This window comes from Triticum urartu, chromosome 6A (assembly GCF_056163025.1).
Source record: "Triticum urartu cultivar PI428250 chromosome 6A, HENAU_Tu73, whole genome shotgun sequence".
Classification (NCBI taxonomy): Eukaryota; Viridiplantae; Streptophyta; class Magnoliopsida; order Poales; family Poaceae; genus Triticum; species Triticum urartu.
The window spans coordinates 424,625,823-424,642,119 of record NC_141878.1 but is presented as its reverse complement, the minus strand read 5'-3'; the positions used below and the strand labels follow the sequence as shown (position 1 = coordinate 424,642,119).

The 16,297-nt window shown below is 46.5% G+C and overlaps 1 pseudogene; it reads left to right on the top strand.

The window, feature by feature from the left end:
• Positions 1-7,716: 7,716 nt before the first annotated feature.
• On the top strand, positions 7,717-8,671 carry LOC147965517 (uncharacterized; annotated as a pseudogene).
• The last annotated feature ends 7,626 nt before the right edge of the window (positions 8,672-16,297 follow it).

The window sequence follows — 16,297 nt, the reverse complement described above, 5'->3', positions numbered from 1 at the left end:
CCTGGCACACTTGATCATGACACTGCGGTTGTCCGTGTACTCATCGCTTACGGGAAGCAGGCACGCCCTCATGTCGAAGATCCATCTGTACATGTCATAGCATGCGTATGCGTCCTTGGCCGCGTAGGTTATCTAGGCTAGATTGAGAGGTACCTCCCACGTGTTCAAGTCCTTTGGTATCATTGTCTTCTTTCATGTTGGCGTATCAGGGGTAAATGATGGTCTCGGCGAGGTCAACCACAGAGTCCTTCTCCTGCCCGTTGCCGATGATCTTGTATTGCTTCTGGATGTCGACAAGCTTGTTGCACCATATGGACGGATCGTCGCGTTCTTCCTTCTCTCCACCGTAGCGAAGGTGCAGTCGGTGCTGCCGACGGAACGGGCGAATGCTCCAGAACCTCTGACGGCCCTACAGCAGTGGTAGACGAGAACCTCGTCCCACACACATACATGTGCGACGGCGATCCACTGGTCCCTGTCAGGAGACGAATGGACGGGCACAAGGTCTAGTCCTGCGACCTTGTGCTTTCTCGTCCTATAGGTACTGCTTGAACTCGGCGATGCAGAGCTTCACCGAGTCTGGATCGTTGGTGTACATCACATTCAACTTGGTGCAGCCATAGGACTGAATGGCGAACTCAAAGGGGAACTCCTTGCTGAAGTCCATATCCAGCAGGCTCACCCCTCGGATCGCCATTGGAGTCTCTTCAAGTGAGAGAGTGGGTAGGCGGCAACAACAGTTCGTTTTTCAGCTCTTGGGGAACTGGATTCAACAGTAAATTGAGTGTGTACATGCGACAACAGTTACTACCCCTCCCTCGCCTGTTGCATGCCTGGCAGAAGATGCACCCTTGGCGCATTCAAACGCCTCCATTAAGAAACCTACTCCGGCCACACGTCGGTTCACGAGCGGGTCTGTATTGGTACTGTAATAACAAGAGTTAGTGGTCACTTTACTTAAATTTAGTTAGTTTTAATATAAATTTATACTTAAAACAAGCAATGCATTGACTTGTTCTATCAGTGCCACAGGATCAACATGCACAACAATTAGAATTATTATTCTCAAGACGCACATGATCAACACATTTGTCACACTTTCACACAGATAATACTACCAAATTTGAACTGTTTGTTATGGTTGTTGTCATTTGCATCATCATGCCGTGTTTCCCAGCTTCCAAGATTCAGAACCAACAAATAAGATCCAAATAATAAGTACAACAAAGATGCCTACACATCTCATTAATTCCCAGCTTGCAAGATTCATAACCAACAAATAAGATTCAAATAATAAGTACAACAAAGCTGCCTACACATCTCATTGATTCCCAGCTTGCAAGATTCAGAACCAACCCATTAGAGCCTTTTTATAAAGTGAATATTGGGATTAAATCCATCTTGGCTAGCCGTGTCATACAACCCAAGAACTTGGCGAATGCTCTTGACAATCACAACATCTGTAGTTGAGTATTCATGTTTGCACATCATAGATAAGAAGAGCATGATTACTATAATAATGGCACTCCTTGAACTCAACCTGAAGCTCCACTCGGATGAGGCCTGCCTGGAGTTCCATGATTCAATTCATGTCCCTTTTTCTGCAGTTCACCTGAAATGAAGCAAAGATTGCATCATTCAGCTAGCAAGAAGTACTTGCTCTCGTGAGCTGGCAAGTCCTTCTTTAGTAGTTGCACTAAAATTGAGGAACATTAAGGTTGGTTGTCCGGCTCATGTAAGGTGCAACTATGATTTGCTTATCCTTTTTTGCAATTCCACTAAAATAAAGTGCCATTGTGGTGACAGTGACGGCTCATCTTGCAAAGGCTAATAAAATGTTGCACGAGATTACCAGCAGAATTTAACGGGGATTTTGGAAACTCCAATCACCATTTTGTGAAATTCCACCAAAATTGAGAGATGTTGCCCATGTGACATTTTAGTTGAACTGCATAAGACACTCATTCCAAAAAGGTGTTTTGTGCATTTCACCAAAAGGTCACAATAGCAACAAGGTGAAATGGATATCCCTATCTACACAAAAAGATATAAAATAAACAGTAGCTGGTCAATAAGAATATACGAAACATAAATGAAATGAAAAGAAGCATCTTAATTATGTTCATGGCAATCACGCAAGGACAGTAGAAATTTTAAAACGTCAGCAATGCTTCATGTTACCGGAAGCATTACGATCAACAATGACATTCGTCAAATATGGGATTACAATGGTGGCATTGCTTGTTTAACAGATATAGTAAATCAACAACAGCTAAAGAGTTGGTTTAAGGGCATGGGACCGTGGGGACACCAGGACACTCAGCAGCGTAAAGGAGCAACTTACTTATCATACTCGGGAAAACAACAGGAGTACCATTTGTAACACAATTTAATTGCATCATATCACTGGAGGCATTAGATTAACAATAACACTGGTTAGACATGTCCTTAAGGTAACAGTGTGATCGCTTCATTTTACATGCACCCTTACATTAACAATAGCAAAAGGTTGGTATAAGGACAGGCGACAGTGCACACATCAGCACAATGTACCTACAAGGAGGCATAAAGTGGTGATGCCGAGTTTGTTCATGCTCTGTGAGGGCAGCAAATCTAATCTTGGAGACCTTTTACTATGTGAGGGCAGAAAATCTAATCCTGGAGACCTTTTACTATGTGAGGGTAGCAAATCAAATCTTGGAGACCTTTTACTATGTGAGGGTAGCAAATCTAATCCTGGAGACCTTTTACTATGTGAGGGCAGCAATTCTAATCCTGGAGACCTTTTACTATGTGAGAGCAAAAAATCTAATCCTAGACATACTCTGTTGACTTGTCCACCAGCTGCCACTTTCTATCCTTTTTTCAACCAATAATAGATCTGTTCCTTATCCAGTTTGTACCGCATTTTCCCATTATTTCCCTTTTCAACCAAGAGACCGGTTGGGTATCCGGTCTCTACTACTTTCACCATATTATTTCCTCTTTGAATCAAGTCCTAGATTCATGCTACAACTTTGCCCCCTTTCTTCGTTGTTTGAACCAAGTCCTGGATTCGAATGCATGAAGTAGCTTTACCTCTAATAATACTAAAAATTTAGGTGGCTTTGGAAGAGCTGATGGGAGTAGAAAAATATGCACATGCAGACACGTGGGGAGCTAGGGCAGTAGAGCAAGGCCGCTTTTGAAGAACTTATACCTGAGGGTCGTGCCCCTCCGACAGAGGATCGGGCCCCTCCGGCAGCTGTGGGTTTCCTCCCTCACCGGTGATGACCATGTGAATGATGCACCTAGTCCTCTACACACACTAGCCGAAGGGATCTGGCCGGATCTGTGACCCGTGGTGAGCAGAGAGAAAATGTCGCTACCGCTGTCTTGTTTAGATCTGGAGAGGATGAGAGAATGAAGAGAGCAACCCTAGTAAAGAAAGCGCTCAGGCCCATGCGTACATATATAGTGGAGTGATTATCTTTTTCTCTCCACAACAAGTGTTTCAATTTGTGTATGTGGCAATCCATGGATACAAAATTAGTATATTGTACTATTTAAAAGTCGAGGGCGGGGCTTTTCCTGCACGGTGGGCGGGGTAGTTCCGCCTAGTCGGTTTGACAGAGATGCGAGAAGATGAGGGAGTAGGCTACTGCAAATGTAGGGTTGTGTGATTTGACAGCGAGTTACTGCTGGACAGGTGGGGCCCGGTGATTTCACTTGCCATTATCACTTTAACTGTGACGCTACGACCATCGTGAGTCTCCTCATTCCTGACCACCTCCATACAGGTGCCTCTCCCGATGCTCCACCATGTAGAGGCTGGCTCTTGCATGAGAGCCCACTCCTCCACTTTTCCCTTGCCTCTTTCCCCCACATATGCAAAAATGCCATGTAAAGCGGGCTTATAGCCCACTATTGTACTTGATCCTACAGTGCTAAGCCTGCCACATAAGCATAAAGTCTGATGTGGCAAGTTAATTAAGAAGAGAGAGACTGGTTTGGTGACTCCAGGAAGAAACGGTGCGAAGCGTGTGTACCTAGATGAAGCAAACTTAGCAACAAAAAACTAAGCACCTATGCATTGGGGACTTGAGTTGCTAAGCCATTTAATGCACATAGCACCTCATCTAAGCACCATTTCATTGGAAGAGGTCACTCCTTGGCAAATGCAATAAATACTATGAAGAAAGAGATAGAGAGAAGTAAACAAAAAATACTCTTATAACCAACCTTATAGCTAACCTTGTTGTAGTATGAGTGACTAAGTGATGACTATGTATGACATGCCAACATCAGATAGCCTAACGCACCATGTTAAGCTATTTGGTTTGTGACTAAATTAGCCAAAGATTGCCACAACTAAGGTTAGGCAAGTTTGACCAACTTAGGTGAGTGTTTGGTTCAAGCCACATCTTAGGCAAGCCACACTTGGGCCCCACATGGCATACACACAAAAAGTGTGGCAAGATTCCCTTAGGCTTGCCAACTTGTGGCTCTCATTTTGATGAACTAACATTAGGCAAGTTTGGCAAAAATGTGTGGCAAAGTGTGGCAATGCTATTCCTAGAACCAATGGCTGTTTGGTCCTAGGCCTAACCATGCCACACTATGCCACACATTTTTGCCAAACTTGCCTAATGTTAGTTCATCAAAATGAGAGCCACAAGTTGGCAAGCCTAAGGGAATCTTTCCACACTTTTTGTGTGTATGCCATGTGGGACCCTAGTATGGCTTGCCTAAGGTGTGGCTTGAACCAAACACCCACCCAAGTTGGTCAAACTTGCCTAACCTTAGGTGTGGCAACCTTAGGCAAACTTAGTCTCAAACCTAAATCTCCAAGGGCACGACCGCGCGAGCGAGGCGACAGTCATGGTAGGCGCGACCATGATACAGGCTGCTGGCAAACCTTGGATCTGAGATCGAGCGGTCGCATGCTAAGTTGCTGAAAATTTGCAGAATAACCCTCCAGGATAGGATATTCACCCATAGGTCTAGAATCACGCCATGCAACCGTTCGATCTCGGATCCAAAGGCTCTCGGAAGCCCGTATCATGGGAGAATGGAAAGCTTCGTATCACCTGTAATTTTCCCGACGCTTGACATGACATCGAAAGCCATTTAATTGGGTGTCGAGTAGACATGACATCTAATTGGGCCCCCATAGTACCGTGCATGAATCCATTTATCCACCAGGCAAGCCACTACCCTACCATTCACACACGCCCTCACTCGGCATTTTTACAATCGATAAACCGCTCCTAGTCGTCCTGTCCTTTCACATTACGGCAGTTCCACTAATCCTAACCCTCCTCCCAAATCAATGGCATCCCAAATCTCCATGATTGATGGTGAGTACAAGGTTAGAACCATCACTGGCGACGAGTTCGATGTCATCTACGCCCGTTCTTCCGCAACGGTGAAAGGATGCCTTGCATGCTTCAAACGCATGTTCGAAAACTCAAATGATGAGTGGGTCACTGGGCTAGATGTTGAGTACACCACAGTCCTGGGAAGCAAGAAGAATCTAAAGGAGGTAGAGAAGAAGAAGCCCGTCGTGATCCAAGTTTGCGTGCATGACTTATGCTTGGTTTACCACATATGCCATGCCGATGTTGAGTGCGAGGAATTTCAGAAGTTCCTCAAGGGCGGCCGAGTCAAATTCGTTACTGTAGACTTTAGGAACGACAAGGAAATCCTGGGTCGGATAGGCCTCGTTATAGGCAACCCCTTCGACCTCCAGAAGGAAGGGCTGGTGCCCTCCCGTGATCAGCCTTCAATGCTGACCCTGACAGGATCCATGGTTTGTCCTTCGTACGGTAAACTGAAGAAACCCCCGCACACGTTTCATCGTGCATGGCAGTGGAATGTACTACATATAGACCACATCCACTACGCTGCAATGGATGGCTACCTTTGTTTCAATATCTACAAGGGTTGGATGAAGAGCAAGAGCCAAGTGTGCGGTTCAAGCAAAGAAGTATCGGCCAAGAGGAAGAGGGACAAGGAGGAAGTCGAGGACGTGGACGAGGACTCCGAGTAAGGTGGCAGTGTCGTTGCTTAGGGTGGTTCTAATGTAGTGTTTACCGGATTAGTTGCTTAGTTTAATTTCTGGTGTGCTTAGTTTTATTTGAGGGGTGTGTTGTGTTGAGCCCCCAGCAGAACTATGTTATGTTTCTTCTTGTTACTTTAACTCTTCAGTACGTACATACTAGTATTTCTTACAGTTCATCTTTTAGTTGGTACAGTACTACGACTACCACTCGTTTCTTCACATTATATACGTACAATATATATGGACAACATCATATAGACAACAATTTAGTTGTCAAAGAATTTCAGGGTGCTTAGTTTTTTTAGGGGTGTGTTGTGCTAGACACCATTATTGTGACTCAAATCTCTTTTGCCATGTTATAATGACATAAATACCGATGGACCAACATGCCAGCTCTCCCTCTATCTCACTACAGTAAATAAAGTGTGGGGCCTACTGAATCCCAACAACGTTCTTATTTTCCTGTAAAATTGTTCACTTGGTTACTCCTGACAAGCGGGGCCACACTTATCATTGTGAGAATCGGCTTATTTTTATCATGTAACATGGTCAACGGTTTTGACGTGAAAATCACAATGTCTAATGGCATTTTTGAGCAAACATCTAACTTAACAATGGCATTTTTGAGATATCTAATTGCATATTTGAGCAGGCATCTCACGGATCGATGGCATTTTTTAGTAGTTCTAACTTCTAATGGCAAAACTAAGTAGTGATACACAACTAGTTGGATAGCTTGTTGTGGTATTAGTATAAGCAAAAGCCTGTCCTCGTCTGCGAGCCACCGCGCACATGGGCGAGGGAGAAGGCGTGTAGTACTAAAATCAAGCTTCTCCTTGTTGTACAAGTTGACGCGACACATCATAGCATTGGCCCCACATGGTTGCCTGCCTCTAAACTTGGCTGAAAGACCCGCAGTGTACAATACTCCATTTGCTGCAACCTCTAACATTTACCCCACCACAAATTAAAATATATATTCCTGTCTTGACCAGATGAGCATGCAAACTACAATCACTAGGATGAGAGGTAGGGCTAGAAGATTATTTTAATAAAAAAAAGCATGGAGCCGACCCCAACGATTTTATGCTTACAGGCACGGTACACACTATCCTAGACTACTCTACACATGAAGCTGCCACACGAGCGTCCGGGCTGCACTTGGCTCTTCGCCTCTTCGGGAAGTCGAACAATGATGGAGTAATACTGCATGCTTCTGGCCATCTGACACCGATTGAACTGCTACATGTCCACCGCGTGCAGGAGGGAGAGCGTGTAGCGAATGAAAGCTTCTCCTAGTCCTGCCAGCCACCATGCTCATGGGCGAGGGAGGGACGCAGCTTCATTGACTTATTGCTCCTGCCTATGCATGCATGACAGGTAGGCCCAACAGGCGGGTGGCCCACCTGTCATGCAGCCAAAGGCTGGTGCAGCCACCGAAGCTCAGTCCATGAGGGAGAGGGCATTGTAGTAATCAAACCTCTCGGTCTTGTACGAGTTGATGCGACACATCAAAGCACTGCACTCGATATATTTCAATAGTTTGCATTTACTGATGCATGTCGTGACTCTCCTTTTGATACTTGCATGTGTGGATTTAATGCAGCTTGAAGTAGTATGATTATTATGTGACGGTAAAGCTTTGTAATGCCCTGACCCTAATAAAGCAAGAGATGGTTGTGCACGAGGAGGGCGAGATCATGCAGATGGAACAAGACCCGATCATGGAGCTCTCTATGGTCTCGATGGACCTCAGCTTGCTCCACTGCCCCTTGTGCCTCCGCCCCTTAAAGCCTCCAGTGTATGAGGTTCGAATACACCTCGTCTGTTCGGCTGATCGAGCAAGGTGCAGGTTTCTTGATTGATGTGTTGTTCGATTGATTTGTGCAGTGCAAGGGAGGGCATCTGGCCTGCACGGACTGCCGCGTCGAGCACCTCGGGAACCAGCGGCAGTGCCAGAAGTGTGAGCGCGGCGGTGGCTTCAACGTGAGGAACACGACGGTGGACGACGTCCTCTCCTCGGTGAGGGTGGAGTGCCCGCACAAAGGCTATGGGCTCTACATCACTTACCACAAGCTTTCCGATCACTAGAGCGTGTGTCCGCTCGCGCCCTGCAAATGCCCCATGCCCGTCTGTGGCTAGGAAGGCCCGCCGCCGACGCTCTCCCACCACATCAGCACCGTGCATCCCATGCCCATGCACAGGATCCAGTACGGCAAGGCGCTCCAGCTGCAAGTGCCACTGTCTGAGCCACGGCTCTTGCTGTTCGCAGAGGAGGACGGCCGCACATTTTTCTTGGTAGGCGGCGTGCTCGACATCGGCGCGCCTATCACCGTGTCGGTCGTCTACATCAGAGCGAGGGCGTCCCCACTGCCGCACTACATGACCAAGCTATGGGTGAACGGCCCGCCGGGGGAGCCCAAAGGCAGGACCGACGCCGTTAAGGTGGAAATGGAGGTGACAAGCAACAAGGATCCCGGCGACTTCGCCGTGCAGGAGCTGACCTTCTTCACAGTTCCACCCAAGCTACTGGCCGGGGCTAGGCTGGTGTCCCTCCACATTCGGATTGACAAGCTCACATCCTTAATGATTCTACGGTGCCTTCTGCTTATCTTAGTAATATGCTAATGTAGGGGTTAGCTCGGTCTACTTTAGCTTAAGAGATGGTGGGTTTTGGTGGTGATGCAGCAATTACTTCGACATCAGATCAGCAGTTAAAGTAATTTCCAACAGTCGAATGGATATTTTGTGTCTGTTGGATATAAAGATCCTTTGGGTAAGAAGTATTAACAGCTTATATGCTTGTTTGTCCAGGAAATGTTGCATACTTGTGCGAGTTGACGCGACACATCAAAGTAGTACTACTAGTAGTACTCCCTCTTATCCTAATTTCTCTGCGCATAATAAGTCGAGGCGCATATACTAAGGAGGGCCTGATTGTGTCTATACTTGGACAACCCACCCGACTACGCACCAGGCAGACGAAGCTCGTGTCGTGTTGGTGCCATGTGCGGCCCACACATTAACCAAAACCTCTCGCATCCAGCTTAGCCTCCGCGTTTTAAACTTCTCAATCTCAAGGCCAAGGACCAACGTGAAACCTACGATAGAGCCAATCGGATGGCTGAGAACACTACAATTCGTAGCTACAGATGCGTGTGTGAGAGAGGAGGAGTGTGTGCGTGCACCTCTTCTCTTCCTGTATAACATACTCCCAAATTACCCATCGCAAATTACTCATCGCAGAAATGGATGTATCTAGAACTAAAATACATCTAGATACATCCATACCTGCGACAAGTAATTCAGGACGAAGGGCTAAACTCAGAGTACAAGTGTATGTGGGTGCCATCGACCTAGGGAGTTAGAGATGGTGCGTGCGAGAAGTCCTGAGATATAGGTGTGTGCGTGGGAAAGAGGGAGGGAGATGATATGTGTTGATGTAATCGTGTGAGAAAAAAGACTAGTCTATAGCTCGCCATGAGGCTATTCTTGTCGAACACCCCAATAACCGTAAGATATGTATCCGACGGTGTCGGTTATTGCACGTACACAGCAGTAGAAAAAGAAGTACCATGGCATATGATACACCATGGCCGAGAACACGTGCCCACGTTACACCATCCGAGAATAGTGTAGCACTTCGAAACTAGAATTGTCAATAAATTTTGAGCTTGCATCTCATCACATTCCAAATTACTACTACCACGCTATATTTAATTGCAAACCTATTCACACTAATCAAAACCTAAACGGTTTCCCGCTTAGGAGTGTATTAGTAGTACTCGGTTATAAATACTACTATGCCAAGATGACGGCACATTCCTCAACTCCTCATCGACAAAAAACAATCAAGTCATTTAGCATCGTTCCCTTGCGTCTTCCATGGCCAGCGTGAGTTCTAGGTCGAGAGGTTTCCACCAGCGAGAGGTGAGCATGGAAGAGGAAGCATGAGAGATGCCCCGCCTCACCGCGAAAGCAGCCGACATGTCCAGCCACGCAGCAGTAGCAACACAGAGGTCCCACCGCGCCGCCGAAGCAGCACGGAGGTCCCGCTGCACCGTCGATGTAGCACACTGGTCTGGCCACGCTGCGGAAGCAACAGAGATGTTCTGCCGCACCGCCGAAGCAGCACGGAGGTCCCGCTGCGCTGCGGCTACCTGAGAAAATTTCTCGCGGGCAGGCAAGGACTCTTATACGCGCATGCATGTGATCATCCATAGCCAGTGGGATCAGATCTCCGGCTAGGCTAGGTTGCAGGACAAGGCTACCGGCGTCATTCGGCAACTAGGGGAGGGCAATGCGAAGCTCCGGGCCGAGCGTGACCTGCTGAGGGCGAAGATCGCTGGAAGGGCGATGCAGGCGGAGGAGACCGCTGCCTTGTTGCAGAGGATGGGCATCATCATCCAGAAACTTATGGATGAGAATGCCATGCTCCGCATCAAGCGCAACAGGCTGGTGGAGGAATCCGGGGATGCTGCCAAGCAGTGTATTAAGGACATGAAACTAATGAAAGAGATCAGCGCCGCTCACCGCGAGAACTAGTCTCCGTGACCTACAGTGCATAAAGAAAGTAGAGATCTGCGAGCCAGATCGTTGTATGTGTCTTCTTCTTTTGCCCTTTTGTATTTCGAGCGTAGCCGCATGTGGCTTTTTAAATTATCTTCCTAATTATGTAAGACAATTATTATCCACTCTCGTCATCCTTATATATATTCATCAGTCTTGCTATAAGTCGCAATAGATGCTATATAGGTCCGTCGAATCTTACATCAAGATCCGTGCAAAATTTTCTTTTTAGATTTTCTTTTTTCTCCCTTAAATCTCAGTCGAGTGAGACATAGCCACGCATTAAACAGAGGCTCGAGCGCCATTAATGGAGACCTTGGGAGAGAGGTGGATGGCAGATAGAGGTCAAAGGGCTCTCCTCCCGATAAGCAGGCGCAGGGGTCTGATCGCACACCTCCCATACTCAAATAGCTACCCTGCACAGCACCTCCTAGCTAATAAAAAAGGGACGGGTGGCGGCACATAGATGGTAAATAGAACGCCTGCGGTTTCAATAATACATGTGTTTCCGATTGTAATGTGACAACACTTGTTCCAAAATGACTTTTTTGATTGTTAATGTGTGCGCCTTCGCAAATCGGACAGCAAAATTAACACAACATGTTGGTGCCATGTCATGACACCAAGCCAAGTTTCATGATTTTCATGCGTGTTTTGGATTTACAGGAATTAAAAAACCAAGTTTCTCAATGTTTCCAGCCGAGCCACGACGCCCGAATGTTTGAATTTCATTCCCATTTCTTGCATGGGACCTAGAAATTTACCCGAGGACACACATGTGATTTTTCAACCAGCTTTGGTGCACCGGAGCATGTGCTTGTATTTCAAATTTGAATTATGCACACAAAGGTGACACGTTCCCTCTCAGAACCACGAACCTTCTTGAGAGAAGCTCCGGTTTGCAAGAAGTTTATACCAAAACTTGTTCCTATTCGGCCAATTTTTTACCACAACATGGTAGTACCATGACATGACACTATGCCAAGTTTCATGATTTTCAGGCGTGTTTTGGATTTACAAGAATTTTAAAACCAAGTTTCTCAATGCTCTCGGCTGAGCCACGATTCCCAGATGTTTGAATTTCATTCCCATTTCTTGCATGGGACCTAGAAATTCACCCGAGGACACACATGTGATTTTTCAACCAACTTTGGTGCACGGGAGCATGTGCTTGTAGTTCAAATTTGAATTATGCACATTAAATGACCAGGAAATCAATTAATGTATAAAAAAGGCCAAACGAACCTGGTATAATTCCAAAATTTAACAGGGCACTCATGTAGTTCTATGTTGCCTCTGTAAAGAAACTCAAGGGGGCAGCATATATTGTTTCACACTCAAAGGTGACACGTTCCATCTCAGAACCACGAGCCTTCTTGAGAGAAGCTCCGGTTTGCAAGAAGCTTATACCAAAATTTGTTCCTATTGGCCATTTTTTTACCATGGCATGGTAGTACCATGACATGACACCATGCCAAGTTTCATGATTTTCAGGCATGTTTTGGATTTACAAGAATTTTAAAACCAAGTTTCTCAATGTTCTCGGCCGAGCCACGATGCCCATGTGTTTGAATTTCATTCCCATTTCTTGCATGGGACCTAGAAATTCACCCGAGGACACACATGTGATTTTTCAACCAACTTTGGTGCACGGGAACATGTCCTTGTAGTTCAAATTTGAATTATGCACATTAAATGACTAGAAACTCAATTAATGTATAAAAAAGCCCAAACGAACCCGGAATAATTCCAAAATTTAATAGGGCACTCATGTAGTTCTATGGTGCCTCTGTAAAGAAACTCAAGGGGGGGCAGCGTATATCGGTTCACACCCAAAGGTGACACGTTCCCTCTTAGAACCACGAGCCTTCTTGAGATAAGCTATGGTTTGCAAGAAGCTTATACCAAAACTTGTTCCAAATATGTCCAATTTTGTACCACAACATGTTAGTTCCATGACATGACAGCATGCCAAGTTTCATGATTTCCAGGCGAGTTTTGGATTTACATGAATTTAAAAACCAAGTTTCTCGATGTTCTCGGCCGAGTCACGACGCCCAGATGTTTGAATTTCATTCCCATTTCTTGCATGGGACCTAGAAATTCACCCAAGGACACACATGTGATTTTTCAACCAACTTTGGTGCACCGAAGTATGTGCTTGCAGTTCAAATTTGGATTATGCACATTAAATGTCCAGAAACTCAATTAATGTATAAAAATGCCAAACGAACCGGGAATAATTCCAAAATTTAATAGGGCACTCATATAGTTCTATGTTGTCTCTGTAAAGAAAATCTGGGGGGAGGCAGTGTATATCGTTTCACACGCAAAGGTGACACGTTCCCTCTCGGAACCACGAGGCTTGTTGAGAGAATCTGCGGTTTTGCAAGAAGCTTATACCAAAACTTGTCCCAATTTAGCCAAGAATTATAGACATATGAGAATAGGGTTTAGATTATCCCAAACATCTCGCCACCTAGACCAATGTACTCTGATTTGAGTTGAACATAAAATGGATACAAATATTTGAATTGGAGATCGTATGTCACATGTAGTTTATAGTGAAATATGATTACTGCTATATGCATGTTTTTTGTTATCAAGATAATATTTAAATGATTGTATAACTTGACAACATTCGTATTCAAATAAGGAAAATTGATTCAAATTTAGTCCATATGGTAGACGACAATATATATGTTCATAGGGTGGAGTAAAATGTTCATATATGATGGAAGATCAAAATGTAGGACTACATCCATTATAAACCGCAAGGTCACCTAACGATATATTCGAATTCAACATAACGTGGATTCAAAAATTGAAGTTCGAGATCCTGGCATTTGTAATCATATAAAAAGGTACATGAATCTTTCTTTTGGTGGGAATTGATTTGTTTTTTGTTGTTGTTGAGGGAAGTGCGAATCAATTTGGTACTGTATAGGTAATCTTGTTCTCCCAATTTTTTAACATTTTTCTTGTAGTTTTTTCAATGACATTTATAGCAATATAGTAAAAGGGGACATGACTCTCTTGTGTCTTGTATGAATGTTTTTTATACAAGTTAAGTTTGCTCTGTCGAACAAGGAATCCGCGCCTTGTTATCCCAAAATTTTCAATCTCGAGTATCTTTTGTCTCATCTACTTTGAAACTCCCGCCTCTTCAACCTGCGTCATGCCTTGTTATCTCGAAATTTCGACGCACGTGAAAACTCCCTCCTCATCCGAAATCGGTCCTGCAGCCCAGACACACGAAGTCCGCCTTCTACCCCTCAGCCGGAAATGCCGGTTCGACGTCGTGGTGTCAAAACCGGTGGGGGTATGCTGGTAACTTACCCTACATTTCATACAAGCACGTCCCTAAGCCATGGCTCCCCTACCTTCCCCTTCGTCCCCCCATTCGTACACAGGCTGCCAAAACCCACGAAACCCCATGCTCCTCGGTCGGCCTCCAGACCGCCGCCCAGCCGGAGACACTTCCCCGACGACGTCGTCCACCGCAACAGCTCGCCGTCCCTCATCCACCACACCCTATGAGGAACCACCGTCGATCTCATCGTCCCGCCGGATCAGCCACCCCGTCCTCCACCCCCAAGGAGATGCCCCGACGTTCACCTCGTCTATCGCGCCACCTCCATCCCCACAACATCGTCTTGACCTGCCCCACTGGAACCGCAACACCCTCACCAATTCCTCTGATGAATCCGAGGCCAACTCGGTGCCACCAAGTAGGTTCTGCACTCACCACTGCATTTTGTCTTTTATTCGATCTCACGGGGCTGCCGGTGCTCGATACCGAACAGCCATGGCGGGTCTCCATCAACGGCGCCGTCGCCGGCCACTTCATCCACGGCGTCTCTCCCCCATGTCGTTGCTTCCTCGGCGGCGACTTCCACACTGGCACTAGCTGCAGCTGCTCCGGCTCTCGCTGCTGCTGCTGCTGCTCCGGCTCTCGCTCGCGCTACGACTCTGTTCTTGTTGTCGGCCGCGCTGCTGCACTGCTCTTGCTTTCGTTCGTGCTGCTGCTCTAGTCTGATATTGCTGTCGGTCGCGCTGCTGCTCCTCTCTTGCTCTCATTCATGCTACTTCTCTGCTCTTACTCTCGCTCACGCTACTACTGCACGACCTCCGGTAGCTACAGGAGTTGCTACTTTAGTACTCGCTCGTGGTTCTACTGCACGACTTTCTCTCTGCTAGTGCGTTCCCTGCTCAAGCGTCTGCTGATTTAGATCACTTCTTCTCTGCTACTAGTGCTCGAACGCCCTAAACATCTATTGCAATGCTCTTCTACTATTTCAATCAGTTTTGTGACCATCCTTATCACTGACTGTGAATATAAATGCGCCGCTTGGGTGCATGGCTTCTATTCGGCAACCAGGAAAGTAGCCTGATATCGGTGTCAATACCGGCAGATCTCGGGTAGGGGGTCCTGAACTGTGCGTCTAAGAATCGAAGGTAACAGGAGGTAGGGGACACGATGTTTACCTAGGTTCGGGCCCTCTTAAAGGAGGTAATACCCTACTTCCCGCTTGATTGACTTTTATGAGTATAGGGGTTACAAGAGTTGATCTACCTCGAGATCGTAATGGCTAAACCCTAGATGTCTAGCCTGAATGATTATGACTGCCTCTATGGACTAAAACCCTCCGGATTATATAGACACCGGAGGGGGCTAGGGTTATACAGGGTCAGTTTACAAAGAAAGGAATCTTCATATACGAATGCCAAGCTTGCCTTTCACGCCAAGGAGAGTACCATCCGGACACGGGGGGAAGCCTTCTATCTTGTATCTTCACGGCCCACCAGTCCGGCCCACGTTACATAGCCTGGACGCCCGGGCACCCCCTAATCCAGGACTCCCTCAGTAGCCCCTGAACCAGGCTTCAATGACGATGTGTTTGGCGCGCAGATTGTCTTCGGCATTGCAAGGCGGGTTCCTCCTCTGAATACCCCAAAGTAGTTGATCAAAAGAACTATATTCGTCTCTGTACAGTAGTTACAACCCTGGACCGCGAGGGCAAAATACTTCTAAAAATAGGTTATGTCTTCTGACAACGTTTTCGGTGAGGTATTGTGTCCCGTCCTTACTATTATTTTGAACCGTTTTCCAGCCTCCCGCTTCCTTCGCGGGCTAGGGTTTCCTCTCCGCCCTTTCATCCGTGGACTCATGTTCTATTACGGGCTAGATTTCCATGATCTAGCCCCAAATTCATTCCTCTATATCTCGGCGTTCATCGTCGTGTGCGAGGCGTTTCTCCGCATCCCCCCACTTCGGTCTATGGATCAAGGTCTTCAATGTGAAGCCGAAGGTGGTCGAGGGTCAACACGCAAAGTGCAGCGGCGCCATGGTGAGCAAGCTCCCTAACGTCACCTGGCCCAAGGGGACCTTCGTAGAGACCGTGAACGGGTGGCAATAGGAGTGGTTCTATGTTACAGAATCTTGTGACGCCACTTGGGCCGCCACTCCCGAGTTCAAAACCGGTCCACCAATGCGGCTGACAACATGGCTCAAGAAGGGCCTAGATTGGGTGTCATCCGACGAGGTGATGACACTGCAAAAGCGCATCAAGAGCATGGTGGAGAAGAACACCAGCCTTGCCAGCGTGATCCAGGTGATGTTGTTTTGCCGGATTGTCCCCTGCCAACGCCGGACTCTCCGTATGTGGGAGTTTGATCCGGCAA